This window comes from Furipterus horrens, unplaced genomic scaffold, assembly GCF_987537825.1.
Source record: "Furipterus horrens unplaced genomic scaffold, mFurHor1.1.pri manual_scaffold_12, whole genome shotgun sequence".
Lineage (NCBI taxonomy): Eukaryota > Metazoa > Chordata > Mammalia > Chiroptera > Furipteridae > Furipterus > Furipterus horrens.
This window is the reverse complement of record NW_028327182.1, coordinates 72,484,330-72,511,179: the sequence shown is the minus strand read 5'-3', so window position 1 is coordinate 72,511,179 and position 26,850 is coordinate 72,484,330. Positions and strand designations below refer to the sequence as shown.

Here is a 26,850-nt window from a genome sequence, read left to right as displayed (position 1 = left end):
CCTCTTCCAAGCCAGCCTGAGTGGAGAGCTGATTTGAATTTTCAGTCTGCTTTTACTGGGAAACCAGGCAAAGCTGACCCCTCTGGCAGTCTTGACAAGAGCTCCCAGCTCCCGGCGTGGAGTAGGCAAGGGCACAGGACCCACAATGATCGCAGTGGACGCAGAGCTGGGGAGCTATTTCCCAGGGTCTCCACCCCAAGTTATTTTTCTTTATCTGGCTATAGAAGGCAGTGAGACCTTCACAGCTTTTGTGCTATTTTAAAGCAGCTATTTTTGGTCACTAGGTAGGGATCCTTGAGTCTGGCCTTTGATGAAGCTCAAGCCATCAGTATAGGAGGGTGGCTCCCTGAAGGTGAGGAGGCAGGAAAGCGGCTGCTGGCTGGAACAGAGGGATCGGCAGAGCAGAGCAGAGCAGTGGTTCCTGGAGGAGAACCCACAGGCTCTGTCTACCAGGAAGGCTGCTGGGAACCACCTTTGATTGGACACTGATGTGACTACCATCAATGCCTCAATAGCTCTAGAAGCTTCAGCTCTGTAGGGGGCACAAACTAAACAGGATATGTGTGTGTGCGTGCGCGTGTGTGTGTGTGTGTGTGTGTGTGTGTGTGTGTGTGTTCTGAGCCCTGGGGGGTTGGAAGCGTGTCCTGGGCCGGGAGACACTCCAGATGCCCTTGAGTGCTTCAGGAACCTAGGGAGGGAACAGGGCCCCAGGAGCTCAACTCTGCTGTCCCTTGCTGCCATTTTAATGCAAATGTAACTGTAAAATAAATAAACCATCTTCTCCATCGTAAAAACAAGGAAGCAGTTCATGAGTATTTTTGGCAACATAGCCTTCCCTTCATGAAAAAGGAGAAAATGAAACTGAAAAAACAAACTACACCCTCTCCTCCAATGTAGAAGGGAAATGAAACGGGAGAAGAGTGTAATATTCACCTGAATAGTAAGGCAGTGCCTTGACCTTCTAGTGGGATAGCCGTTCTGGGCTCAGGGTGGGGACTTACTCCCACGGTTTTGTGTCTCACCTGTGACTCGTGACTGTGGGGTGCTGCTCTGCTGGCATGTTTTCAAGGGACCAGGAGGAGGCTGTGAGTGGGAGGCTTCCTCTGGGTCCAGCTTGATGACTGTGGAACCTTCTCTCAGGCAAAGCTAGTTACTGAAGCTCCTCAGCCTGTCTCCCCACAACCTCCTCCACCCCTTCTCTTTCTCTTCCTTCCCCCAAATTGCCTATCAGAATTTCTATTATTTTAGAGACAGTAACTTCCACTTGGTGCTTTGGATGGAGAACAATCTTACTAGAGTTATGTTCCCCACCCCTTCCCACGCTTTAATAAGATTGCGTGTTGCCTAATTGGAAGAACTTCAAGCAAGGCAACTAGAAAAATGGTCTAATTCAGGGTTTCTTAACGTCAGCACTATTGACATTTTGGACTGAACAGGTCTTTGTGGACGAAAGATTCTTGATGCCAGCAGCGACCCCTCCCTCTCAGAGTGACACCAAAATTGTCTCCAGATGTTGCCAGCTGTATCCTGGGGAGAGCAGGGAGCTACCCTCCCTCATTTCAGGACCATTAAGAGGTCTAATCTGTGAAACTTCAGGCATGGTAACTAAGTTAATTTTGAGGGAGATTTGTGAAATCAGAACAGATAGTTGTCTTTCAAGTGTGATAAAACGGAGACTCTTATTTATTATTATTAATTGCAGGCAAGCAGGAAGGACAAGCTGGCCTGAAGAGTCTGTACCCATGAGAAAGACAATTAAGAGTGAAAGGCTTTCTGCCCTTCAGAAGGGTGTGTGCATGTGAAGTGGCCAGGAGACAGGTGGGGTTATGGGAGACGGAGGACATGAGGGGTAAGCCAGGAAGCTGGTGGATAGCAGAGTGGTATGCAGTACAATTTCTCCCCACCACCATCAAGTCCTCAGTAAAGTTACTAAGGTCACAAAACCAAAATACAAATGAATTTCCTTGTGGGAAATCATAGTGTGTGCCTGCTAGTTCAAGACCAAACTGAGGAAGCATTTATGGACACGGCAGCAGAGATAAAGGGCCCTGGAGGTAGGAAGATTGGACATTCACAGAAATCATGGAAAGGGTATTATCTCACACAAATTGTATTTTTGGAAGTTTGGGCCAGTAAGTATGTATGGAAGCAAAGTGTGTGCTAAGGAATGCACTCCTGATAGTAATTAAGAACTTACATTATAGAAACAAGGCAAGTGGCAGAAGCCCTGGGCCAAGAGTCCAAGTGGTAGAGTCAAATCCCAATTGCTATCTTCATGCTGTCTTTGGGCATGCCACTCACCTTCAGGACATCAGTGCCCTTATAAGTGAGACACAGGGACATGATACCTTAGACTTGTTACAAGAGGCAAATAAGACCACAGGTAGAAATACTTTGAAAAAAAATGCTCCCCAGATCTTAGGATTGAACAATGGAGGAACTTTGTGCTCTCTACTTTGATCTTCCTCAATTTACAGATTTTTTTGATACAGGAATAACCACAGGGATGGGGAATTCAGACTGCCAGAAGAAGCACGTTCAATTAAGGACAATGTGAATTTAGAGAAAACAATGAAATGATCTGAAATTTGCCTTTCATAACATTTATCTTTTGATTCTAATTCTGCCAAGAGAAATCACACTGAAGAAACAGATGTCCTTTTGTACATGACAGCCCTTCCAGTATTTCAAGTGTCTGTAGTGTGTATCCCTCTCCCCTATATGCCCCCTCCTTAGGCTAAACTTTTTCAATTTCTTTAATGATTCCTTAAACAATGAATGAGCATCCCTCAGAACAGTCATTCACAAGTGGGAGTGGGGGATATTGAGGAAAGATCCCATGTGTGGAACAGAATCTGGTGGGTAGACTTCAAATGGAGCACCCAACCCTGCCACAAAGATGCTGATGAATGCCCTTTGTCCTGGTGGTTCCCTCTAAGTGCCATTTCTCATCCCCTTTTTCTCCTCACGGCCACCTGGAATTCACCCCTGCCAGTACGGAAAGAGCACTTCTATCCGTGGAAGTGGTTGGTCAAGTGAATGCAAGAAAAAAATTGGTCAAGTGGCATGGATAGATTGTCCTAGTCCAGTCTCTTATTTTCCATAAAGAAACTGTGTCTCAGGGAGGTTTACAGGACCTGCTTGGGGAACACAGTTCCCCAGTCCTGAGATTGTTAGAATATAGGATTCTTAACTTCTGTTCTTATACACTCCCCTAATCTGTGGCAAGAGCTCATCACCTCTCCCCTCTTCCAATTACATCCTTATTATACATGGGTGTTGCAGATATCCTTTGGGGTGTCTGCACAGCTCTCATGATGCCTCAGCTCTCTAGGTCAGCCCCTAGCTGACGTGTTTTTACCGTATGATGCCCCCACCTCTGCCCTTGACCTGGGCTCCAGTTGATTGGATCAATAAAATTATTTTTTAGAAATTGGATTTAGTATTTGAATTGAACTAGTCTGTCTGGGCATGTGCTGAGACACCCACAAAACCTTGGGAGACATGGGAACCATCTTCCATCCAGTAGACACAGAAGCAGGCAGAAATAGCCTTCTGAGTAGAAAAGATTGAAAGACGTGAAGAAGCAGGCAGAGAAGGGGCACCAAGAGGCTCTTGCTGGCTTCCCAGGCACAAGTTAGATCTGCAAAAAGTCTAGTTTCCTTTGGGTTTATGACAAGCTCCAGAATCATTCAATAAATTCTTCTTCTGTCTTAAGCTATTTAGAGTGGACAGAGACCAACCTAGAGAATCTAAGGCCATAAGATAAAGTGATTCCTGTTTCCACCTAGCTTTATGCATTGATGATAGTTGTCCTCCCAGGAGAATATAGAGAGGTGAGTCAGCTTCTTCAATTAAAAAATCTTTTGATTTCTAGTTGACTGGCCTTCGTTATTTTATTTGACCCCTTGAAAAAATAAGAACTATTTCCAAGATCTTTAGGTTCATGTTTCTACTTGAGTGATTTTTAAGTGTTTTGTTAAGCCTCTACAACTGAACAGTCATAGCTTAGTTAAAATCTGATAAGTATAGTGAGTCCCTCAGATAGAAACCCAATTATATTGGTTTATAATTATGTAGTCATGTTAGTTTAAATAGTTAGATTTATTTTAAAAATAGGACCCTAGTCTCCCTTTGATGACCTTTTACATTCTTCCCTACTAGATGTCACATCAATAATAGTAAGTTGATGGATTCTTAAAGCTTATTCTTAAAGCTTAAATGTCAGAGAAGTGTTCCGTAGTCATCTTATCCTTGGGCCAGAGATACTCTCGGGCTAATTTAAAAAAGAAGAAGAAGAAGAACTGATTATTGTCAAAACAGTACCCAGATCCAATAAGTGGTAACAATCATTTCAACCTTACAAGGTAGTCTCAGCTCAAGTGGAAACAGCACTGGAATCCAGTTGCTCTGATGCCTGATCCAGTGACATCTCCCTCTGATTAGACCTTTGTGTTTGAGGTGTCTTGAGGAAGTAGGCCTGAGGTATTCTAATGGTGGTAATTCACCTTCTTCTGTAGACAACATAATAAATATCAAGGACATAAAAGTTTGAAGGTTTGACCAGGTCTTTAGTTGAGGGCAAGCTGTTGCGATTACAGGTAAAGGGTTTTCATTTCTGAGTGCCACTAATACATCGGTCCCGGGAAGGTGTGGAAAGGAACCGGTTGGTGGGGGGCTATGGAGTCCTCCATCCTTCCTCTGATTCACAGGTTGCCATGAGCTGTTTCTACCACTGTGTGAGCTTCCTGGCAACCCATGCTCACTGGGCTCTTTCCAATCAGGATCCTGGCCTTTAGTCTTTATGGAGACCACACTGATGAAGATTTCCAAAATCTTACTTGCTCACTGCCAAATTCAAACATTCCTATTCCTGTCCCACCCCCACCCTCTCCTTGCTTTTTTCCAGTTCTGCAGGCACTCCAGCCCACTCCTCCACCCCGGGCATCTCTGCAGAGAAAAATGCCAATTAACCCTGAAACTAAAGAAGCTTAAGTTCAGAGCCCCCACCTACACTGGCTCCCAAAACTTTGGGATAATCCTAGTCATTTTCTCTTTGTAATTTTGATTTCTTTTCTTTTTGTTTAAACAACAACAACAACAACAAAACCTGCTACATGGTACCATTTACAAGAGCGTGACTAAAGACAGTAACTCACTCTCTATCCTAAGCATGACCCAAGCTCTTTGAAGTGTAATAGGGCCTGATTTCCCCAGGGAACACTGTGTAGGAGGTGTCCTGAAGTGGCAGAATGTCCCCAAAGGTTTGGTCACTATAGACAAGGCATCGGTCCTGAGCTCAAGCTGCATATGTTGGAGTAGGCTGCTGGTGCACTGAGTACACACATGGCCTCCTTCTTCCTTCGGCCCCACTGGACTGGAAGAAAAACAAGTGCAAGGAAAATAAACCTGTAATGGCAAAGAGAGTGGGACATAGGATGATTGGCAATCTCTGAAGTTGGAAAGGGGTGGAAGGTGTTGGTGAGTGGGAACCATAGAGAGGCACTGAGATTTGGGGTGTAACTGTAATTGGATGTGATTGTGAGCAAGGTTCCAGCAACTATCCCCCCCGCCCCCCAACACACACACAGCAGACAGCTTCCCAGCAGGCAGACACCAGACGGCCCTTCGTCAAACACTTTGAATCAACAGCCTGGGTTGAGCTATAACTTTTAGCACAGGTCTGAGGCCCCAGAGTAAAATCTTCCTTATTCAGAGTTGGGATGGGTTGTATCAAGGTATATTTATCTATCCTAAATAAAGCACAGCCAACCAACCCTGTCTGTGGACACAGAACTTGCAACTTCCCTTTGCATTCAGAGAAGTCCACAGAAACCCACAGTAGCTCGTCTGAATGAGCCACAGGTTCTTAATGTACTCGGACATCCAAGTGTCTCCAGACTTTCTGAAGAAAATCAGCAACATAGAAAGAAAACACCTAAGTTAGAAAAAAAAATTAAATTATAAGTCAAATTATTGTCCTCAGAAAGATTCGAGAAAATATTGCTTATCCATATGGTAAGAACAGGATGCTATTTACAAACAGGCTGAGAACAAGAAAGAATTTAAAATATGATTGCTGAACTTAAAGTCCCACAGAATAGGTAGAGGCTGGTGCCAAATGAGTCTTTAAAACATATCTCTAAAAAGTGGAGAGATGGAGAAATACACAAGGAGAGAGAAGAGGCATAGGTAATCAGCTGGGGAGTATAATGTCTGACTACTAGGAGTTTCAGAGAGAGAAAAAAAAGGAATGGTGAGTAATCACTAAGACATAACAGGGGAAAATTTCCCAGAGCAGAAAGGAGATGTGACTCATGAGACAATCCCTTCGAGGGCTGAGGCTGTAATGAGCACACAGAGACCCAGCCAGCAGAACTCAGAGCATCTGGATGAGGAACCATCTGAAAGTTCCAGGAAGAAAAGGCTGGGCCACCTGTGAGGATCTAGAACCAGACCACTTCAGACTTGTCAGAAATAGTTTAGAATACACTGGAGTACTTGAGACTTCATATGTAAAATGGCAGAGTCAAAATGACATTGTCTCCCTTCTCTTTTAGGAACAAAAATAAAAATAAATAAAAGAAGAAGAAAAAGAAACACATTCTAGCTCCAGCAAAACAAGAGACAGTGTGAGTCTCAACTGCAGCAAACAGGAAGGAGGGGCAGGCAGGTCTAAGGGGGCAGGAAGACCCTAAGATGCTATCAGTCACAAGCCTCCAGAAGTTAAGTGTCACGTCCTCAGAGAAAAACAATGTGGGCATCAGGCCTTGCTTGGCATGAAAAAGTAGAGAGAGAGCCACGGGACAAGACACACCTGGAGGAAGCTGTGTGTTGCACTGCTCATCTCGGGGTGGGGGACAATCACTTATGCCCATCCTGGTTTTGAAGGGAATTGTGCCAGGAGGACAGGGCCCTAACCCCTGAAGGAACCTCCTATAAATAGCTGATCAGGGAGGACTCACCACAGTTGAAGATGAGTCATAATCAGAAAGAAGCCAGCACAAGATTTATACAAAGATGGAACAAGAATAGGTATAAAACAAAGGGAAAGAAACAAGTAAAATACATTGCAGAAGAAGCAGAGAAAACTGGCAGGATGGGGATAAAAACTGTGACCAAGCATCTCCTGGAACAAAAATGTCGACCTTCCAAACTAAAAAACATGTTTATAGTAAATGAAAGAAACAGTGAATTGTTTTTTTAAAGAGAAGAAATTATAACTAGAAGCTGTAAGCATAAAACATGACAAAACTAAGACCAACTGTGTCATTCTTATCAACGAATGTCCATAAGTAAGCTCAATTCACCTATTAAAATAAAAACCAGGCTGAATCACAAAGGAAAACCCTTCGTTCTGCTGTGTGAAAGCACACCTGAAACAGAAGGATTCAGGGGCTCACAGTGAAAGCAGGGCAGAGCCATGCCAAGCCAATGATCTTGAAAAAACATCAACATGTGGTGTGTTGTTTTTTTTTTAACTACACAAGAAAAAGCATCAAAAATAGTTACAGCCCTGGCTTGTGTGGCTCAGTGGATTAAGTGCTGGCCTTCGAACTGAGGGGTCACCGGTTTGGTTCCTGGTCAGGGCACATGCCTGGTTGGGGACATGAGAGAGGCAACCAATCAAATACACCAATGTTTCTCTCCCTCTCTTTCTCTCTCCCTTCCCCTCTCTCTAAGAATAAATAAATAAAATCTTTTTTTTTTTTTAAAATGTGCAGTTTTATTCAATGTATGCATGTTTTTTTTTTTAATGTTTTTTATTGATTATATTGTTACAACAGTTCCAATTTTCTCCCCCTTGTTCCCCTTCCCCCAGCTCCCCCCTCCCCCAGAAATCCCCCCCAAGTCCATACCCCTGGTTCGTAAAAATTAACTATCCCCCCCCCCTCAAATATTAGGACCCTTTGTAATCTTGTAAAGGACAATGGGCGAAGGTCTCAAGCTCCTCTAGCTGCTTCAAGCTGGACATGGTCGTCGTCCTACCTACCCTTGGGTCCAGAAAACCCTAATAAGAGTGGGGGTGTGGAGGGGAGGGTGGCCTTCCCACATGGGGAAGGATCGTGCTGACTCCAGGTCAGTTGGTAAATAAAATCTTTTTAAAAAATAGCTACAAAAATATATGAGAAAAAGGACTCGTGGTAGTGAGGGTGGTGCTGGTAGAAAAATAGACAAATCAATGAACAAATTAGAAAGCCCAGAAATAAACTCAAGTTTATTCAGTAATCTAGTGATAAAAGTGACATTTCAAATCATCAGGGAGAGGACTAATCCACATGTGATCCTGAGACAACTAAATGGTCATCTGAAAAATTAACTTCAATTCATACCTTACAGCTTATGCCAAAATAAATTCTATCAATCAAAATTTAATTGGAGAAAGTAAAAGTAAAATATGAGTGATTTAAAAATAATACGAGAGAAGTTTTTTCTAAGCATGACACAAAACTTTAGAAGATGAAATAAAAGATTAATAAAAATAATTTTTAAATAAATAAAATACAATAAAAATGAATAAATTTTATTACATAAAAATAGAATATATCCTCAACCAAAAAATGTAAACACAATTCAAAACAAGATAACCATACTGAGGTCAATTTTTGCAACCTATAAGGATAGACAAAAGCTTAATTTCTTTAATAATTAAGGAGTACCAATAAATTAACACAAAGACCAGAGACACAGTAGAATAATGAGCAATAAAGATGAATAGAGACTTCCGGCCAAGATGGAGGTTTAGACTGACACGCTCTGTCTCCCTCTACAACTAAGTAGGAATACAACTACCTCAAAACCAAAGATAACCAGAAATTCCAGAAAATAAAACTACATGGAAGCCCAATATATGAAGTTATAAACCAGTGGTGCTCGTCTGGATGGGTAGGAGGGGCAAAATCGGAATTGGGATGGAAAGGTCAGGCTGTGCTGTCCGTGGTAGCAGCGGGGATAGCAGCAGGGGAGCAATCCTGGCTGCAGTCCAGACCCGGCAGCTCGCAATTTCAATGCTGGGGAAGGCAGACCCCCCATTGCCTTGCACAGTGAGGCCGTGGGGAAGGAGCCTCCTGGTCTCTCAGTGGAGAGTAACGGCAGGAATCCATCTTGGACCCATGCCCCCACACAAAGCGCCACAGAATGGTGAAAAAGGTCGCCGGCCACCCGGTAGTGACGAGTGCTCAGGGCGCCGCCCCCTACAACCTGCCCAGGAAACAAAGGTAAACAGAAAACTGACAGGATGAAACAGACCATGATTGAAATCTCAGTGACGCAGCTCACCAGGCGGCAGATGAGAGACCTAACCGATGAGTAAATAAGAAATCTTTCTGAGGCTCAGTTCAGAGCTATAGTCATAAGGTGGCTTGCAGAATTAACAAAAGATTTGGAACAAGACAAGCAAGGAATGAAAGCCAATCACACTGAAACGAATGAAAACACATATGAGACAGTGGTGAGGAAATGAAAACCAGAGATCAAATCCACAAATCGGGACATAGGGAAGGAACAAACAGTCAACCAGTGGAGAAAGAGGAAACGAAAAGGGAGGAACACGAGGAGAGGCTCAGAAACCTCTGGGACAGCTATAAGCGAATGAACATTCAAATAATAGGATTGCCAGAGGGCGAAGAAGAACTAGAAATAGAAAGATTATGTGAAAAAAATAATGAAGCAGAACTTCCCGAACTTGGGGAAGGAAATAGACTTACAGGTCCAGGAAGCACAGAGAGTTCCAGAAAAACTGGACCCAGGGAGAACCACACCAAGACACATTATAATCAAATTGTCAAAAATTAAAGATAAAGAGAGAATCTTAAAAGCAGCAAGAGAGAAGAAAAGAATTATGTACAGAGGGATCCCAATTAGACTCTCAGCTGATTTCTCAAAGGAGACTCTGCAGGCAAGAAGGGACTGGCAAGAAATATTCAAAGTAATGAAAATCAAAAACCTACAGTCACAAATACTCTATCCAGTGAAACTGTTATTCAGAATAGAAGGGCAGAGAAAGTGCTTCCAGGACAAAGTAAAACTGAAGGAGTTCATCGGATCCAAACCAGTATTATATGAGATGTTAAAGGGACTGGTTTAGAAGAAGGAGGATCAAGATTATGAAAACTGCATCACAAGAACCAACAACAGAAGCTAGGGAATTGAAACAAAGACAAACTAAATAGGCAACGAGAGTGGAAAAAGAACTATAGGTATGGGGAACATTTTGGGGGGAGGGCAACAGGAAGGGGGAACAGGGAAAGGGAGGGAGGTGGTACAGGAATTAAGAAGCATAGTAGGAGGAATGAAGTAGACAGGAAGAGGTTGAGAAGAACTATATGCACAACCAGTGGACATGGACTAAAACAGGGGGACAACTGGAGGGAGGGGAGTCACTAGGTGGAGGGGAGCAGAGGGAAAAGAAATTGGGACAACTGTAACAGTATAATCAATAAAAGATATTAAAAAAAGATGAATAGATATTTCACAGCAAAAAAAATACATTGGCCTTAAATTATGAAAGGAAGCACAACACCAAGAAATGCAAATTCACATGACACTGAGCTCTGTGGTGGAGTTTGCAGGTTGTTTGCCAAAATTCATTCTCTCTTCCTTCTTGGACACATGGCTAAATGCAACTGTGTCTTTCCCGTGCAGTTGGCAGTGGCCATAGGTTAACTCCTAGCCAAGTAAGTGGAAGAGACATGTACTATTTCTAAGTTTAGGCCTTTGAATCAAGAATTTGTTTTCTCCACCCTTTCCTTGGGTGGGGACCAGGGCTGGCCATTAAACTGTCACACTTCCACCAAAAGAATACCCAGAGGGAAGTGGTGGGTTACTTGATTTTCAACTAACCAATGAGAAGTTATCCAGCCAAATGAGGGATTTTCTTCCAAGCATGGGATTTACTGCAGCCTAATGGAAAGAGCTTGTGCCCTGGGGCCTGGGACCTATCTCGAACCTTTATGCCTAGGCAAAGGACCCCTGTGTGTGATGAGTAAGCATAAACTTGGGACAGGTGACAGGTTCAGATCATGGTTCTGCTACCAAGTGGCTATGCCACCTTAGGCAAGATGCCTTCACTCTGAAAAGAAAAAACGGAACAAAACAAAAAATCTAGCAAAAACATCTATTTTATAAGGTTATAGAAGAATTGAATGACTTACTACACACTAAGTACCTAAGACAGTGCTGGCATATGTAGTCAGCGATTATGAAGCAAAGTAGAGGCACAGCCCTGGATGTGGGCCTTAATGAAGGACAGACAGCACAACTGTTTTTGTTAACACTGCGCTAACAGTTAATTAGAAGATTATGTGCTTATGCAATGATGACTCTGTTCTTCAGAATATTTTTGTACTTCTTCAGAGCCAGTGGCACATTCTTTGGACTGTTCTTAAATACAGCAATTCGTTGTCTTTGAAGGTAAATTTGAGTTTTACTTTTCAACACAGGCAAAAGTAATTTGGAACCATTATTTAAATAAAGTAAGTAATTAAGATAGGGCAATAGCACTTATCTAAACATTAAATGTGCCTTTTAGTTGTTAAAGCAATCTAGTGTGGCAGCTATAGCTCTGACATTGGAATGCCCAGGTTCAAACCTTAGCCCTGTTGCTTACTTACAAGAGCACCTGGGATACTCATTTCATGCCTCCAAGCCACGATTTTCTCATCTGTGAAATGGGGAGACAGTAGCTTAAATCTCACGGGGTGAACGCAGGGTGTCCAAATGTCTGGATTTGCCCAGGGCTGAGGGTTTCCTTGGACGCTAGAACAGGGACAAGTCCTGTATAACCTGGTTAGTCGGGCCCCTAGAATCTAGAATTAGGGAAGCCTTGTCAGAATCACGCTTGGCAACTGCCCTACTAGTTAGCCTTTTCCATTTCTCACAAGTTACTTTTAAAGACAACTCAGAAACAATACAGTTTCTTGTTAAATGAAACAATGAATTGTGACAGACTACACAGTGGCCATACCTCTGAGCCTGTCTGATTTCCTTCCACACAGCCTCCAGTTCAGCCCAGTGACTTGGTCTGACCCACGGGACACAAGCAGACACTTGAAAATGTGTGGATCTTGGGGTTTACCACTCCTGCTGTGAGGAACCCTTGTGCCACATGGTAAATGAGTGTGGTTTGCTTGCCTGAGAACACGTGAGCAAATAACTAGAGACACCCCCACCTCACAAGTCCCCACCCTGCCCCCATTGCCCCACTCACCCTAGCAGGTGAGGCCCTCATAGATCCCCAGCCCCAGCTATCAGAAGATCCATTCCTCCGACCCTCAGAACCAGGAGAAGGGTGCTACCTACTTTAAGCTCCTGGGCATGTGGGCGTTTGTTATGTAAGTGATTGAGAGATTTTGTTAAAAAGTTAATGAACGAACCTAAAGCTGTTTAGTGCATAAAGTCAAAATGTGGAAATTATTCTACCTACTGACATTAGAAAAGAACATAACATTGTATAAAATTTAGAGCTCTAAGACCAAAGAAGTGAAATATATAAAGTTCATGTTTAGCTTGAATGCACAATGATCCCTTCAAATGTTTTTTTTTTCCTGTTCGAATGGCTACCTCTTTTGAAGTTCCTCTTTATAAAGTTTCTTGTAAGTGAATTCAGATTAGGAGTTAGAGACTTATTCTGTTATGTTCCACATGCAACTGCATCTCAAAGAAGGAAGTCTGCCATAATAATATAAAGTTTTGGACAATTAATATTAGAAGTATAACTCCATCACTGGGGTAGATTCTTCAGTTCTCAAAGTGAGGTCCCCAAGTGAGCAACTTGTGCCATTTTGAGCCCAGGACTGCTCCAGTTTTAAAACTGAAATCCCATGTCTGGAGAACCCCTCCTTAGTCCCTGGTAGACTGGGACCATTGGCCACTGGGAGCTGTGATCTGACCAAAGGGAGGGGTCCTGATTGCAGCCCCTGGTCTGTTGAGACTTAGGAGCCTGAGTTTGCCAGGGTTGTTCTGGGGCCACCTTCCAGCCTTCTCTTTTCACTTGGGGACATTGCCATTATTTCCAGTAGGTGGCAATGCTAACTGCACCCCACCCCCTTGTTAGAAGTCTGAGTAAATCCAACCTTTAACTGAGTTACTGAAACACTGGGTATATATATTTGCAAAGTACTTACAGTCAAATTATGCCATCAGCATGATGAAGAGAAACTTATAATTGGCATAATTAGTACTTGAGTGCAGTAATATGTCATTAAAAAGAATACTCTCTTTGGCACTAGTAACACTGAGACTGGTAAGTACAGATTTTTTGTGGGACGAAAATAAAGAACGATATTTTAAAATTCAGCACTTGCTTACGCAATCAAATTTTAAAATTTACCGTGCTTTGTAGGATATATGCTAATGTTGCTCAGTCCTGATAAAAATCTGTGAAACATCTTCACCGGGACAGAGAAGAAAATAAGATGACTTATGCATGACCAAAAATGCAATCTGTTTTTTATTTTTAAAGGAGAAAATGTGAGGAAAAGTAAAGACAGTGGCCCTGTACATTTTTGTTACCTTAAAAGAGAAAGCACCTAGTACAGGTTATTTTCTGTTACCCGAGAAATTGTCCTATGTGATAACGACTTCTGGGGTGATTGTCTGTGGATTGGTGTCTTTTGCAAAAGCAGTGGAGAATAGTGATTATGGGTCTGCTGTGAGCATGACCATGAATGGCGGGCAGCAAAGCAGGTGGGACGTGGGCCCTGAGCTCTCAGTTCTGCAATGGGCCAGCTACCGAAACTTGGTGGGTCACACAGCCTGTCAGAGCCACACCTCTCAATGAATGTTGCTGAGAAATGCAGTAAACAGTTGCTCTTAACGCTCCTATCAGGGTGTCTGCTTCACACTGCACCCCAGAAATCCTGGCTACTCTCATTACTTCCCAGGATTTGGGAGAAAAGGTAGCATTGAGATTAGTAGTACATGGGCCACTCATAGTTTTGCATAGATGGTCTTGTAACTCATCCCAGTCACTTAGCCAGAAATTAAGCATTTCAATATAGTGCAGGGAACTTAAATATAGCTGGTGATCCTGCCAAAGCTCTGGGTTGAGCAGGGCTTTGCCAGTTAGTGCCGAAAGTCTCATAGAAAAGTCACGCTTCCAAGGGCATTATGGACGTGGTTGGGAATTTTCAAAAATTCTGTTAGTGAAAAGGCCTTTGACTAGCTGAGTTGATCTTAAGAGAGTCTCATGTTGATAATTACCCAATCGTATCTGTCTATATATAGTTTAATGCTGACATTTAGTTTAGAGAACAAAAAAGAAAGAAAGAAAGAAAGAAAGAAAGAAAGAAAGAAAGAAAGAAAGAAAGAAAGAAGGAAAGAAGTAAGGAAGGAAGGAAGGAAGGAAGAAAGAAAGAAAGAAATATAAGATCCTCTCAAAAAAGAATCAAATACTGTCCTTTTGAATAGTAATTTCAAAATACTATACACCATTTTTTTTTGTATTTTTGATTGTTTCGTGGCAAAATTAAGACACTGTTAATATATATTTAACAAGTAAGAATATAACTGGGAATGAAATGTCAATCTTAAATTTTCATTTTGAGCTGCAGTGGTTGCTTCTGCTTACTTTTCCCAACTCTCTGCCTTAAACCCACTTAAAAGTAAAAAGAAAATAAATCTGTATGAGCTTCCTGTCCTGGGCCTTCTTCATTGCCTTTTAAACTCAGCATTGAAGGCTGGAAAGGAATTTGAGGAAATTCACCAACCAGGCGTTGCCATTGGATTAGTGGTTCAGAAACCGTGCTGGTGACTTCCCATCTCAACATCTGACAAAACCCACCGAATTTCAATTCTGGGATCCCTGACTCACTACATAAAATAGGTATTGGTTATCAGGTTCAGAACAGCTGCTAAATAAGAAAAAAAGTCCTCAATTACAACAACAATGATGCCATGGATCTTAATTCTCCTATTGACTCACATTTTTATTTCCATTTGAGCCTAAGAATTTCTTTTTTTTTTCCCCCAGTTTCTTGTTAAGTTGCTTATTTGAATGGGCGTGAAAGTAACGTGTGTGTGTGTGTGTGTGTGTGTGTGTGTGTGTAAAGGGAGGTCAGATCAGGGAAAGCAGGCCACACACACAAACGGAAGATTGCTTGCTGGCTTTGGAACTGCACCAAGGAGGTTAGAGTGGCAATTCTTCTTGTCTCCCTGTGGGAAGTCCCCCTCCAGAGAGCAGGAAGGAAGTGACTGGCTGGGCCATGGTGAGTCACTGAGCTCAGGCTGAGAATCCCTTCAGGGATGGCATATAAAACATTGAGAATATCTGTTTCTTGAAGCTGGAATGATACCCAAGCATCCCGGAGTTTCAGTCGTTTCTGTTTGCAGATTTGTATTCACCATAGTTGAAAAACTACAGTGCATGAGGTTCAAAAGCCTGACTTTTGATTCTCAGAAAGAGTGGAAAGGGTGCCCAGTAAAGACTGGATATTTTTTTCTTCTTACAGTGAAGAACTGCTAATTAAAGGTCATAGACTAGCTGTGTGACTTTGGGAAAGTCACTGAACTTCTGTTCTGTACTTACATCAAGTGAGGGTCAAAAGGAAATTATCTCCCTGCTGTGAGAATCCAGTGAGGTCAAGAGTGTGACACCCTAGCATGGTGGGGCTCACAGCAGATGGCAGATGGCAGCTTTCGATACCGTCAGCACTATCATTCTTATTACTAGTTTGACACACCGATTTACTCATGAAGCAAATTCTCAAGGATTTGAAAAAACTAAAAAGCATCATCAGTCTGAATGCAGATTAGTGTTTTGTTTACTATTATTTTTGCAAAGTGAGTTCTAAGTTATATTTTCACCCCACCCAGCCTGGGAGAGACAGATAACAAGCAATCAATTACATATATAATAGGTCAGATAGTGATAAATGTTAGGAAGAGAAATAAAGCAGAGTGAATAGATAGAAAATGAAGGGGGTGGGGAGGGCCGTTATTTGACACGAGGTAGTCAGAGAAATCTCTGACAGGTATCATCTGAGCAAAGGAGCAGAGGAAGCAGAGAGAGCAACAGGCAGCTATGTGTGGACGGAGGGTTTGCTCATTTGTAATGAGTTTGTTTCTGTTTTGTTTGTTCGTTTGTTTATTTATTTACTTACTTATTTTTAGATTCCACATATAAGTGAAGTCATATGGTATTTGTCTTTCTCTGTCTGACTTGTTTTACTTAGCATAACAGGTCCATCCATGTTGTCACAAATGGCAAGATTTCATTCTTTTTTATGGCTGAGTGATATTCCATCATGTATATGTATGTATGTCACATCTTCTTTATTTCTTTGTCTATGTGTCTATATCTTGGCTATTGTCAAAAATACTGCAAATGATCACTTTGTAAGTTATATAAAGATCTAACCACTATGTCGTACACCTGAAACTAATAAAATATTGTATGTCAACTGTAATTTAAAATTTTTTAATTAAAAAGTTAAGTATTTATGCTTTATTATAATAAGGCAGTAATCTAAAAAAGAAAAAGATAGATGTTTATTGTTTATTCCTGTGCTGGGTTGGTCACAGTGACTGCTCTATCTAATTCATCCCAAATTTCTAGCCTGATAAAACAGAAATACTCCATATACTTATTTTAGAGGTAACTTCAGAGTGATCACAGAATCAGGTAACACCCCAGGACTAAGTTAATTCATCCCCCAAAATGTATATTCCAAGTCCCTTTGACTGTGTGAGCCAGAATTTAAGCTAGATTTATGAAGATATTCCAGCTGGGAGTGGCATGTCTTTCTGCTTCCCCCAGCTCCCAAACACAGCATTTTAGCACAGGAGGCCCCAAATCTGTCCTGTGGGGTCCTCCCATTGCCTTTCTTTCCTTCTGCTCAGGCTTCCCAAAGCTGCCCAGTGGTTGGGGTGGGAGAGACAGAGACAATGCTGGCCAGGGAACTTGTGCCTGGGGCTCATCAAGGATCTCATCTGGGGCCATTATCTCATTAGAGGCACTCTGCAATTTGCTGCTCATTTTTCCTCTAGAGGAAAAGAGGCCCTGCTAATTGTGTCTGTTTTTATTTAAATCTGAAAAATGCAGAGAGAGAATTGTAATAGGAGAGAGAAATCAAGGCCTCACACCTCATGCCCTCCAAATATGCAAAAGAGATCAGCAGAGCCCTGTTTATCAGTCCCAAGGCCCAAGGCAAACTTTCAGAGCCTCAGTGCCCATTCAGTTAAAATGTTTAAGGCCATATACAATAGCTTCAGAAGAGGTGATGTAGGGCTCTAGCTGTCTAGGACCTTGGTTACAACTGTGTGGAAATCAAATGTCAGGAACAAGAATGCTGGAAATGAGTATAGAAACATTAAACATAGCTTTCATGTAAGAGAGGTGAGATTATGAGTGCATTCTTTTAAATATCTCTAATTGTTGCTTTTATAGCAATTAAAATTGATGATAGGAAAAAAACGCTTTGGAATACTGTAATTAAACATATCCTAATGGCAATAAGGGCCTGTTGTGTCTAGCCACACGAACTACATATAGTTTCCCCATCAGACACTTTCTCATTTAGGGATAACCTGGAGAAACAGTTCTAAGGGCTAATGTTCTTAGTTACTCTATGTCCTCTTCCCTGGCCTCCTAAATAACGTGTCATAAATAAGTTTGAAAGGGCAAGTGGAGAAGCACAACTGAGGAGAGGACTGTAGCAGCAGGATAGGCAGAAAGCACGGATCTCATGCGCCTGTCTCCAAAGCTGGGTGCTGTGTCTCCACAACTGCCTTCCCTCACCCAGCACCCAACCCAGTGCTGAGGATCAGCTGCCTGACAAAGAATACCAATGTGATGGTTCCTGGGACACACGTGGACAGAATGGACGTGCCTGAAGCAGGGACCTGCTCTACACCACCCCATGTCCACATCTCAGAAGGGCATGATCAGCCCCAGGTGGGAAGGGGTTTCTGCTCCTAACCCCAAAGCCTCACAGCCCAGTTGTGTACAGACAGTCCTTAACTTCAGGGCACGGTGAGAGTGGAGAGGCAGAACTTTGTTGGGTGACAGCATTGTACCAGAATCAGAAGACAGAGTACTTCTTTCAGTTTGTATACTAACTAGTCCTGAATCTTGGGCTTTCTCACAACTTTCCTTCAGTGTCTTTACATAAAACACAAAGGTGGACGGGACCAGTAAGAATTGAAAGGAATGGGACGTTTCAGACCGTGTGTCACAACTAGGGATGTGCTGGTAAACGCTTAACAACCAGCTGGGTAAAAGAGGTGGGGGCAGTGTGTAGCACTTGCCAGTTCCCATGGTGTAAATACAATACAGTATTCCCTCATTTATCATGGGCATTACATTCTAGACCCCTCCCCCCCCGCGAAGTAGGAACCTTACATTTATTCTACACTCTTAAACCTACATAACTTTAACAACATATGTATACAGTACCGCAAAATCCCGTGATATAGCGAAAAATCTGCAATATGGTGAAAAATCCGTGATACAGTACCTCAAGTTGGGAAACATACAAAGGGTATTTCCACTACAATATGACATGGACAATCTCAAGAGCATGAGTTTATGTAATTTTATAAATTTTGTAAGCTTATAGAATTTAACTTTTAATAATGGTCTTTTTTAACAATCAGCTGGCAAAATGCCTGAAATTTTAGTAATTGGATCTTGTGAGCTGGTGCCTTCAGCACTACAATGGGTGGTGTACTATCTCATGGAGGGTCCTGAAATCAATTTTTAAAATTAAATAAGCCTGATTAGTTTACATGAAACTAGAACAGAATGTAAAATTTTAGAACACATTATATCTAGTCAGGATAAGTATTGTTTCATAAAATGTGTGTTTCAGGTCATGACCTATAATGCATTTTTTTTTTTTTTTTGGTGGGTCTTTTAATAAGAAGTTTGGGCAATTCTGGAATCAGGACCTCCAGCTGCTTTTCTATCCGATGTTAGTTTGAGAGTGGTTGTCAGGAGGGTTTCATCGCCCAATAATATATCCCAAATCTCAGAATTAAGAGAGCAATTGGGTGGACTTCAGCCAAGATGGAGGTGTAGACAGACATGCTGTGTCTCCCTCCACAACTAAGAAGGAATACAACTACCTCAAAACTAGAAACAACCAGAAGTTCCAGAAAATCAAACTGCATGGGAGTCCAGCAAACAAAGATATAAAGAAGAAATACTCGTCTGGACAGGTGAGAGGGTGGAGCCGGGGCAGAGAGGATGCCGTGTGGTGGCGGCAGCGGCGGCTGCAGCGGGCCGGCAGAAAGCACAGTCACACGTTTTAAAAAGTTGGGACGGACACCTGGGGAACATTTTCAGCTCCTCACTGGACCTCGCAGCTCACAGTCCCAGCACCAGGGAAAATCAAGCCTCATTGCTTCTGACTGTGCAGACCAGTGGGGTTGGGGTGGAGGCAGAAACTGCTGGTCTCTCAGCAGACTCTGCTTGTTTAAAGGGCCTCCACAGTCCTAGAACATCCACAGACCCACCAACTCTGGGAACGACAGCCAGGGCAATAGCTAGATAGGCACCAGTCCCATACAGAAATGGGAGAGGTGCCTAGAAAAGGGGCGAGTGCTGGGCAGGCAGCATTGTTCTCCCTCAGACCCCCTCCCCCACATACAGTGCCACAACATGATGAAACAGGTGGCCCTGTATTGACGAATCCCTAAGGCTCTGCCCCTTAAAACATAACAGGAGTGACAGCTCTACCTGGGACGCAGAGGCAAACAAACAGAGGAGCCTGTCAGAATGAGGAGATGAAGAAGTATGGCCCAAAAGAGGATATGGATCAAGGTTCCAGTGGGAGAATTAAGCGACAAGGAGATAGCCAACCTAACAGATGAGGAGATAGACAACCTAACAGACACAGAATTCAAAACACTGGTCATGAAGGTGCTCACAGGCTTGACCGATATGCTTGAGTATGGCAAACGAATAAGAAAAGGAGTGAAGGCTATGCTAAGTGAAATGAAGGAAAATCCACACAAAACCAATGGTGAAGGGAAGGAAACGGGTTCAGTTCAATAATTTGTAACATGAGGAAGAAAAGAACAGCCAACCAGTACAGAATGAGGAAGCAAAAATTGAAAAAAATGAGGAAAACTTCTCAAATTTTGTGAAGGAGATGGACATACAGGTCCGGGAAGCACGGAGGGTCCTGGCAAGCTGGACCCAGAGGGGACCACACCAGGATACATCATGATTGAGATGCCAACGTTGAAAGATAAAGAGAGAGTCCTGGGGGCAGCAAGAGAGAGGTGGAGAGTTGCCTACAGGGTGGTACCTATAGGACTATCAGCTGATTTCTCAGAGGACACTTTGCAGGCAGGAAGGAACTGGCAAACATTATTCAATGTGATAAAAGGCAACCTGCAACCAGGATTCGTCGTCGTCGGCAGCCGTCCGTCTCGAGAGACGATGGCGTAGCTTCCTGAGAGTCTATCTGCACCGCCGAGAATGGCTGTGCAGTCCGACTCGGGAGTGACAATCCCTGCCACACTTGTTACAGGTGAAGGCAGATGGCCGTTGTTGCTGCTGTTGACGCTGCTTCCGCCTCGATCTTTTCTGGACCGCCTCCTCGTTGCGCGCAGCCTCTGCACGTGACGTACCTTGCCTGACCGCGAGCCTCCAGGCTAGGCGGTCGTCTGCTTGAACTTCCCATGTGTTGAGATTGATGGAGCATTGTGTCATGTCCTTTTTGCAGATGTCTTTGAACCGCAGTTTTGGGCGCCCTGTCATCCTCTGGCCTTCTGCTAGCTCGCCATAGAGGAGGTCTTTGGGGATACGGCCTGCATCCATTCTTTTGACATGGCCGAGCCACCTGAGGCGTCTCTCGCTAAGAACTGCATGCAAACTGCTCATATTGGCTCGCTTCAGCACCTCGGTGTTGGGGACCTTATCCTGCCAGGCGACATGCAGGACGCGTCGCAGGCACCTCTTGTGGAAGCTGTTGAGTTTCCTTTCGTGCCTTGCGTAGGTGGTCCACGTCTCGCTGCCATAGAGGAGAGTGCTGAGTACGCAGGCTTGGTAGATGCGCAGTCTGGTTTTCTCAGTGAGGCTGGAATTGTTCCACGCTCGCCGGTTCAGTCTGGCCATAACTGTGGCTGCCCTGGCGATTCTCCGGTTGACCTCCAAGTCGACTGACAGAGAGCTCGAGATGGTGGACCCGAGGTAAGTGAAGTCGTTGACAACCTCCAGGGTGTATCCGTCGATGGTGATGCATGGGGGAGTCCCCGTGCCTTGAGCCATAACGTTCGTCTTCGTCAGGCTGATGGCTAGTCCGAACTCCTTGCATGCGTGGGAAAGGCAAGTGACTAGCTGCTGGAGTCCCTCTTCGGAGTGTGATGTCAAAGCTGTGTCGTCGGCGAAGAGCATCTCACGGATGAGCACCTCTTTGACTTTGGTCTTGGCTCGTAGACGGGCCAGGTTGTAGAGCTTGCCATCGGATCTGGTGTGAATGAAGACACCCTCGCTGCAGTCCTTAAAGGCATATTGGAGGAGCATGGAGAAGAAGATTCCGAAGAGCGTAGGCGCGAGGACGCAGCCCTGCTTTACTCCGCTGCTGACTGGGAAGGCCTCAGAGGTTGCGCCATTGTAGGACACCGTGCTGTGCATGTTGTCGTGAAAGGACATGACCACAGCAAGCAGATGTGGTGGACAGCCAATCTTCTGTAGCAAGCTGAAGAGACCGCTTCGACTGACCAGATCAAACGCCTTCGTAAGGTCGATAAAGGCGAGGTAGAGTGGTTTATGCTGCTCGTGACACTTCTCCTGCAGCTGGCGTAGGGAGAAGATCATGTCCACTGTTGAACGGCCAGCTCTGAAGCCACACTGGGACTCTGGGTAGACGCGGGAAGCAAGGGTCTGCAGGCGGGCAAGAGCGACCCGGGCGAATACTTTGCCGACGACGCTGAGGAGAGAGATGCCCCGGTAGTTGTTGCAGTCGCTGCGGTCTCCTTTGTTCTTGTACATGGTGATAATGTTGGCGTCTCTCATATCCTGGGGGATGTAACCCTCCTTCCAGCAGCGACAGAGTAGATGGTGGAGCGGCTGTAGCAGGACTGGTTTCCCGCTCTTTAGGATTTCTGGAGGGATTCCGTCGTTTCCTGGTGCTTTCCCGCAAGCGAGGCGGTCGATGGCTTTGCCGAGCTCTGCCGCAGTAGGTGGGGTGTCTAGCTCCTCCATGACTGGTAGGTCTGGGATGGCGTTAAGAGCAGTGTCTGTTACGGTGTTCTTCGTTGCGTACAGCTTGAGGTAGTGCTCGGTCCACCGCCGCATTTGCTGTTCCTGGTCAGTGATGACCTCACCTGTCTTGGACTTAAGGGGGGCGATCTTGGAGGGGATTGGGCCTGTTGCCTTCTTGATACCCTCATACATTCCTCGTGCGTTGCCTATATCGGCGGCTTCCTGAATGCTTCTGCACAGGTTTAGCCAATAGGTGTTGGCACAGTGGCGGGCGGTCTTCTGGACTTTGTTCCTGGCAGCCCGTAGAGCTTGAAGTGTACTGGGAGTGGGCGTGGCCTTGTAAGCCAGTAGGGCCTTCCTCTTAGCCTCGATCACGGGTTCCATTTCTTCCCAGTGAGCCTCGTACCAGTCAGCGTTCTTCCGCTCTTTTTTCCCGTAAGCAATAATGGCGGAGTTGTATATGGCGTCGCGGAGACGTGGCCAATTGGATTCGATAATGTCATCTGCCGCCACTCCCTCGCCGAGTGCATCTTCCATCATGTTGATGAATTGCTGGGTCTTAACTGGGTTGCTGGCACAACTGGTGTTGATGCGTGGGCGACCCTTCATCTTGGAGTGGTGCAACCTCTTCGGCATTATGCGCACCTTGCTTACCACGAGGGCATGGTCCGTGTCGCAGTCTGCACTGTGGTAGCTGCGGGTGAGGAGGGTGCTGCCAATATCCGTTCTTCTGGTGATGACGAGGTCAAGCTGGTGCCAATGGCGGGAGCGGGGGTGCCTCCATGACACCTGGTGGATCTCTTTGCACTTGAAGAATGTGTTTGTCACGCACAGGCCGTGGTGACACGAAAGCTCAAGCAGTCGCTGACCATTCTCATTGATCTTTCCTCTCCCAAAGTTTCCAAGGCAGGTGGGCCAGGCCATGTGGTCGGCTCCTACTCTTGCGTTGAAGTCTCCAAGGAGATAGAGAGCGTTACTTCTGGGGATCTTGGATAACGCTTCGTCCAGTGCATGGTAGAACTGTTCTTTCTCTTCGATGGTGGCACAGAGGGTTGGGGCGTACGCGCTAAGAATGCTGACTGGGCCGAAAGTTGTTGACAATCGGAGGGTAAGTAATCTCTCTGTGCCTCCTGTGGGTGGCTCTATGGAGTTAACAAGCGTGTTCTTCACAGCAAACCCAACACCGTGCTGTCTTGGTTGGTCTGGAGACTTCCCTTGCCAGTAGAAGGTGTAGTTGGTTTCTCTGATAGTTCCGTTGTCGGCCAACCGGGTCTCCTGTAGAGCCGCAATGTCGATGTTTAGTCGTGCCAGTTCCCTATCGATGACAGCGGTTTTCCTGGCACCCTCGATCCACGGAAGGTCTGCAGTAAGTCCGGGGCACATGGTCCTGATGTTCCAGCTAGCGAGGCGAAGAGCCGGAGGCTTCTTTCTTGTTGTTTGCTTGGAATTAACTGGTGCGGGTGTTTTGTGGCCCACTTTTCGAGAGGCGCCTCTCTGATCCCCACGCACCCAGTGGGGCAGGCGAGCCATGGCGAGACGGCACCTAATTGGCTGGGGCTGCCCAGCTTGAGGCGGGCGGTAGCTGTCCAGTGAGGTGCGATGACCTCTCCCACCGTCAGAGGAGACCCCTGGCGCTCGTTTCCTTCGCCAATCGGATGAGCTTATAACCGGTATCTGTCTCCTCCCGTGTTGAGTCGACATCTTGCGATGACGCTGGAGTGTCCTCTCCAGTGAAACTGAAGCTACAGAGCCTGGGCAGGGTGATATGGAGGGTCTGCTGTTGCCCATGCAGCAGACCCCCCCTCTCTTCGCAGCTGAAGGGTCCAAGGGAAAGACAAAGTCAATACAGCTTGGCTTCAGGTGCGCCGCAGGAGTTGCCGGTGTTGACTACAACGTCAAACCGCCTTAGGGACTCCGGCTCCGGATTTTCTGTCGGGGTTTACTCCCTTAGCCTTTCCCCTGAAGAGGTATGGCACAAGGCAGCGGAGGTTTTTTGGAGTCAGAGTTTTTTCCTTCTCTGATTTTAGAGATGTCCTTCCTCTTTCCTCCTTTACAGGAGTAGGGGGTATATAAACTATATCTTAATAAAGTGAACTCATCCAGCCCCAGCTGATAGGCCAGGTTCTGTAGGCCTCGTACCTTCTCCATCAAATTAGCTGTGGTGAGGCTCCCCAGTTCTTTCAACATATCGATGTCATCCCGTTCTATTTCAGCCATCCATTTGGGTGGTGAGCTAGTAATAGGGCTTTTGAAAGAGGCTGCAAATTCAGCAACACCTGGTAATTGTTCTGGCCAAAGGTCTGGTGAGGCACGGTCAAGTTTTTCAAAACTTAACAAAGATGCTTCCAGATCTGTCCCTTCAGAGCAGCTGTGAAGGATCGGCGAGCTGAAGATGCACCCGTGTCCTTTCTCAGACTTTGAATACCAGGATTACTCTATCCAAAAAGGCTATCATTTGGAATGGAGGGACAGGTGAAGTGCTTCCCAGACAAGGTAAAGCTAAAGGAGTTCATCATCACCAAGTCATTTTTATATGAAATGCCAAAGGGACTTTCTTAAGAAAAAGAGGATCAAAACTATTAACACTAAAATAACAACAAACTCACAACTATCAACAACTGAATTTAAAAAGTAGAAACAAAATCGAACCAAGCAAACCAGAATAGGAACAGAATCTTAGGTATGGGGATCATTTGGAGGGTTATCAATTGGGAAGGGGGATGGGGAGAAATGGGGATATGGTGCAGGGATTAAGAAGCATAATCTGTTGGTACAAAATAGACAGGGGGAAGTTAAGAATAATATAGGAAAGGGTGAAACCAAAGAACTTATATGCACGACCCATGGACATGAACTAAAGGGGGTGGGGTTGCTGGGGGGAAGGGGGGTACTGGGTAGAGGGGAGCAAAGGGGAAAAATATTGGTACTACTGTAACAATATAATTAAATATACTTAAAAAAAAAGCAATTGGGCTACTGGAAGCTTGTTTCCTTCCTGAGAGAAATGGCGATTAGATGAGGCCCAGAGAGGCTGAGAAGATTCTGGAAAAGGAGACCCCTGAGAAAAAAGAATGAAACAGGAACCAGGTTTGCCCTTAGGCTGCCTGTAGCTGCAGGTGCAAATTGCAGTCTTCAGACGTGGCTGGATCTCTTAAGGTTAAACAGAGTTGACAGGGTGTTTGCAAGTGAGGAGTTTGAAGTTTCTTCTGGCCTCAGCCTTCCTCTCATGACAACAAGGGGAGGTTTTCCTCACAGGGCAAGGTGAGTAAACATGAGGTCACACCCTTCCTGTGGTAGCCAGATTTCAGCACCCCCACAGGAGATGATGTAGGCCCATTGTGGGTCACTATATCAAGGATGGTAGGAGATAGCTTGTCAATCAATTGCTATCTACCACCATATTGTTCTTTAATTTTTAAAAAATTTTTGAGATAATTGTACATTCCCAAGTAAAAATAAAAAATAATAGAGATCCTGTGTACCCTTTACCCAGTTTCCTCCAATGGTGACATTTTGCATGACTATGTTGACTGTGGTATAAGATCACAGCTAGGAGATTGCACTGAAACAATACACAGCGGTTATTCAGATTGCACCAGCTTTATGTGTGTGTGTGTGTGTGTGTGTGTGTGTGTGTCTAGATCTGTGCCATCCTATCACACATGTAGATTTGGGTGACTACCACCACCATTGTCAGCACACAGAACATTTCTGTCCCATAAGCCCTTCCTGCTGTGTTAAAGCCGCAGTCACCTCTCCCCCTTTCCTGACAGCTGCCATGTGTTCTTCTACGTTCTGTCATTTCAAGAATGTTGTGTAAATGGAATCCTATGGTGCACACAATAGACATTCCTCATTCAGCCTTCTGACCCACCGGTTTGTTGTATATCAGTAGTTTGCCCCTTTTTGTGGCTGAGTAGAGTTTAACCTTTTACCTTCCAAAGGGCAGGTTGAAGGTTGTTTCTGGATTTTGGTTATCCCGCATAAAGCTGCAGTAAGCATTGGTAGTTTTGTGTGCATAATGTCTATTGAAGGACATTTTCTTCCTACATAGGGGAATAAGGATCTCGGCATATACATGAGTCTGACATCCCCTCAGATCACCAGAGGCCTCCCTCTGCCTGGGCACTGTGGTGAGGGAACTGGTGTGGACCCATACCCTGAGATCCCAGGGCCAGAGCTGGTGTCTGTGCTTCTGGGACTTCGCCAGGCCCTAGTGCTTGTGTCACGGGACAGCTGGCATCTACCAGGTGCTCAACAGGGCTTGCAAAGTCAGGAGTGTGAGAGAGGAAAGAGCCCCACCCTTGCCCTAGGGGAGGGATGATGAGAAAGTCACCGAGAACTGACTTCTCTTAGTTGCTCCTCACTGGCCTAATTGCTGTGCCACAAGTCACATACCAACTCATGATCATTAATCCTGTGCCCAGGCACTACTGTTCTCCCCATTTCACAGACAAAGATGCTTAGAGACCCTTGCGGGGGAAGAGTTACGCTCACATCAAATTATTTGGAAGGAATAGAAAGGAGTTCAAGTGTTGTATCAGACCAGAAGTATAATAAACGCAGTGCCAGTCAACCATTGATCATATGCAAAGTTAAATGCAATTTATTAATTAATGTGCACAGACAGATGCTGTGTTTGCTTCTGAGCCCCAGCTTTACCTTTCTGCCTCTCTGTGGTCACTGAGCCTCCCCAT

At 44.7% G+C, this 26,850-nt stretch overlaps 1 pseudogene; it reads right to left on the bottom strand.

Annotated features, from left to right (window-relative positions):
- Nucleotides 1-317: 317 nt before the first annotated feature.
- LOC149996369 (protein lin-52 homolog pseudogene) lies at nucleotides 318-26,850 on the bottom strand (annotated as a pseudogene).